General features: G+C 37.5%; 1 long non-coding RNA gene across 1 annotated transcript; it reads right to left on the bottom strand.

Annotated features, from left to right (window-relative positions):
- Positions 1-2,512: 2,512 nt before the first annotated feature.
- Positions 2,513-3,593, bottom strand: LOC113108426 (uncharacterized). The gene is made up of 3 exons (XR_003292786.1): positions 2,897-3,593; positions 2,690-2,771; positions 2,513-2,596 (listed from the first exon to the last, which is right to left on the bottom strand). It is a non-coding gene; the product is annotated as an uncharacterized LOC113108426 (long non-coding RNA).
- Between the last annotated feature and the right edge of the window lie 747 nt (positions 3,594-4,340).

Below are 4,340 nucleotides of genomic sequence, written 5' to 3'. Positions count from 1 at the left end.
ATCCATTCATTTTAAGACGCAGACGAGGCGTAAACGTCACGCAGACGTCACGTAAATCACGTGTGGCAGTGAAGTGTCGAGTCAGACGTTCACGTGTGATTCACGTGTAGCAGTGAAGTTATTTATTTATTTTTTCCCTAACACGGATCAGAACACGGTCCTCACACGGCTCATTGCTGTGTGTGAGGCAATGCACAATTTACTTGCACTTCATTCACTGCTCTCAATGGACGTGACATCTCCATCTGCATTATAACGTGACATCTCCGTCTGCATTATAACGTGACATCTCCGTCTGCATTATAACGTGACATCTCCGTCTGCATTATAACGTGATGTCTGCATCTGACTTTTTTTTCTTTTTTTTTTTCTTTTTTTTTGTGATGGGGTTTTTTAGTCGGTCTTTTTCCCGGCCAATTCAATGTAGATGAATTATGCCGTTTATTTTTATGAAATCCTTTTTGAAATTACTTTTTAGGGTTATTTTGTTTTTATCTTTTTACATTTTTAATAGCCTACAGCACTTGATCGTCTTGATGGCCAACCCATCGATCGCAATCGGCTGCTAGATCTGAGACTGTTGCTGTAAAATAATAAAGGCTGTAAAATACATTATGCCTGATTAATGTTCAATTTTTCAAGCACCTCTCTTCTTATATTTTACATTTAAAATCTAAATTAGGATTATAATATAATTTTATTATTCAATATTTTTTTTCCTTTTTTTTTTTTAAATGTAAGCTTTTATTCAGCAATAATGTTAAATTATAAAGATATCTATATTTTGAATAATAATCTGCCAGGATACACGAATCAATCCTGTAAAAATATCATAGAAAAATATTAAGCAGCACAATTGTTTCCGACATTGAAAATACAGTGAAGGACCATGTCTCAAAGAAGACTGGTGTAATGATGGTGAGAATAGGCTGATATTTATTTATTTATTTATTTATTTAATTGTCGTGTCCTTGATCATTATCGTTTTGAAAACCTAAGATAAGCTTATTTTAAGCTTGATGATCAGTGAATTGATATGCTTCACATTCTGCGTAGTCAGTTCACAGCAGTGATGGAAATTAATATTTTCCAACAAAGGTTATTTTCACCCTAAATGGGCATTTTATATTTTTTCCTAGAAGAGTGCATTATATTTAGCGTCAAATTCTTAAATTCAATCAATAAAGTGTCCGCAAAAAAATAAAAAAAAATAATACAAATTATATGAAATTCAGGGTTGTTACCAAACCAATAAAAATCATTATAAACGAAATTTATCTTTGCAATGCAGAGGAAACACGCTGCATCTGAAGAGGCATGATTTAGATGTATTTACACACTGTTTAATGCAGGACATGAATCATTTAACCTGCAGTTACAAATGCAGAAATAATGTTTTGATATTTTAATCCTAAAACATTGAATAGCTTACTGATATTTACAATTATAAAGAAAAAGAAAAATGGAAAGGTACTTTAAATGTGAATTGAAAACCGCCAGTAGGTGGCAGAATTACACTATTACAGTTTTTTTTTCTGATTGCTTAAGCACATTTTTTGTAACTATTGGCTATTTTTGCAAAACTTTAAACACAAATAAGAAAACCTTTCACCCAATTATCAAAACATTGTACTTCTCTTGCAAAAGCGAACACAACTAGATTAACTCTTCACACCTTCGTAAAAATTGTGTTTTCATATCAAACAGTAAACACAAGCCATCATCTACTAAGCACACAATGTGCCAACTACACACTGATGGTACGAATACAAAACACATCTGGCTTTTGCTTTCTCTGTGTACAGATGTCAATTTGAGGTCATACTTTTGTCATAGTGTCATGTAAACATATACAAGGATCCAAACTTCAAGTATTGGTGTTTATTCACACTCATCAAAACCAAGACAAAGTCAGAACACAAAATTTCACCAAAAAAAAGACGATCAGTCTACATCATGTCGTCTTTCTGGGTTCGGCCACAAAATTTGGTCCACATCGCATGCGATATCCTCTAGTCCAAGGCACCGGGGAAAATATCTCCTTGAATGCCGTATCCAGGCCTGACATGATGCCTGGTCAATATCTCCACATGCCTCCTCCATTGCCTGTAAAAGGGCTACCTGTTGATGAGGATGACGGTCGTACACTTTCCAGCGCCAGGCAGAGAAGAACTCCTCGATGGGATTTAAGAATGGAGAGTATGGAGGGAGGTTGAGTGAGTGCCATGAAGGATGGGTGGTCTATAAACAAGTTGTGGACCAAAGCAGCCCTATGGAAACTAACATTGTCCCATATGATGACATATCGGGTATGCTCTGGTCTCTGAACAGTGAGCATGTCATATAAGGTGTCCAGGAATGCAATAATGTGTGCAGTGTTCTATGGGCCTATGGTGGCATGATGGTGAACAACACCATTTTGGCTTATAGCTGCACACATGGTTATGTTACCACCACGTTGTCCTGGGACATTGATGATGGCACGGTGTCCAGTAATGTTCCTGCCATGTCTCCTGGTTTTACTGAGGTTAAAACCGGCCTCATCTACAAAAAGTAGCTCATGTCCCATGGCATCTGCTTCTAGTTCCATCACTCTCTGGACAAGACCAAACGAATGCAACACATCAGGCCCATGCACAGCACTACAGTATGCACTTCCAAATTCAGAACCAATGACACTATAGCTTACCTGCACATAGTCATATCACAGTTGCTTTACACGTTCTGTGTTTCTCTCGAAAGGAACTCTGTAAATTTGCTTCATTCTGATTCTGTGGCGCACAAGTACACGACTTAGTGCAGAAACGCTTACACTGTGTATATTTTGAAAGATTGTGTCATTATCAATTATGCGCTGCTGTATTTCGCGCAGTCTTATTGCATTATTGGCAATCACCATGTTCACTATATGGGTCTCTTGCTCTGGAGTGAACATTCTTCCTCTGCCCCCAACATCTGGACATCTAGCAATTCTGTAAAATAACAATTTCAGTATTATTGCATGTATGGTACTGTTGTGTTTCTCATTAGAGTATGGCAGTGCTACAAAGTACTTAACGATTCTCATTTCGAAATGTCCTAATGATGCTTGCCACAGTGTAGCGGCTCAAATTAGGCTGAACCCGTTGGCCAGCTTCCCTCAGGGTCATCACATGGTTGATGACATGGTCCACTATTGTAGCTCTGATGTCATCAGTCATTCTATATCTTACTCTTCTTACCCTCCCTCTTTCCCCTCCTCGTCCTCTTCTTGCACCTCCTTGTCCTCTTCCTCTAACTTCCTCTAACCCTCTCGCTTCTTCACCTCCACGTCCTCTCTCTCGGCCTCCTCTGATTCTCACTCTTCTCACTCTTACTGCTCCATCCATTGAACTCCACACAGACAGCTTACCTGTGACTTATTTATAGTGCTTAGGCTGATTGCAAAGTGAACTTATTATCTAAAACAGTTTTCACATTTGAAAGTGTGCCAGACAGTGGGCAAAATAGTGTTAATGATAGCCATGCATGTGTATAATTTTGCTAGGAGTGTGTTGGTAATTGAGTGTAAGCAGTGAGTTGTGTTTAAAGTTCTGCAAAAAGAGTGTTGTGCAGTAAATTGTGCCTACAGTTTTGCAAAGTGTGTTACAAAATTTCAAACTGAGTGCAAAGCAGTGTTTGTGCTTTAAGTTTTGCTATACGTATTAATAGTTTTAGAAATTGTGCTACAAGAATCACGATTAACGCTTAAGCATTCAGAAAAACTGTAATAAGTGAGTTATTGATCATTTAACGGTTGATTAATTCAGGAATGAAACACTGTCATGATGCTCAGAGACACAAAACAGCACCGTGCCTCTGTTTGGAATGAGCTATATTTATTCGTGAAATAGAGCAAAAATAGGCAATATGGTGTGTCTTAAACAGAAGTCTGTTATTATTGAGTTCTTGTTTAACTGATGTAAAAAATAAAAAATAAAAAAAAAAATAAAAAAAAAACATTATACCATTTGTTATATTTGCAAGAGAAAATAATGGGTATGAAGGTGCATAAGGGTCCGGGTAGTTTGGAGGCCCGCCAAGCCCAGGGGAACTTTTAGTTGAAACAAGGGAACGAATAGAGCCCTGCACAGCTTATCAGAATTCTAGTCCCGAGTCTGACTGATGCCCCGTCTTTTGCTCTCTCTCTTTCCCATACACAGCTGATGTTGCAGCAATTACAATATTTCAGTTTTGTTTTTTAATGGCAAAGTGGTCATATCTATTTTCGTTTCTTTATTAAATTATTTTAGAAATATGTTTGGAACATTCGTTTTTTTTTTCTTTCTAAGGAACAACCAAGAGGCCAGCAGCAGGAAGCG

Source organism: Carassius auratus, chromosome 9, assembly GCF_003368295.1.
Source record: "Carassius auratus strain Wakin chromosome 9, ASM336829v1, whole genome shotgun sequence".
NCBI classification, from domain to species: domain Eukaryota; kingdom Metazoa; phylum Chordata; class Actinopteri; order Cypriniformes; family Cyprinidae; genus Carassius; species Carassius auratus.
This window is presented reverse-complemented; position numbering and strand designations above follow the sequence as displayed.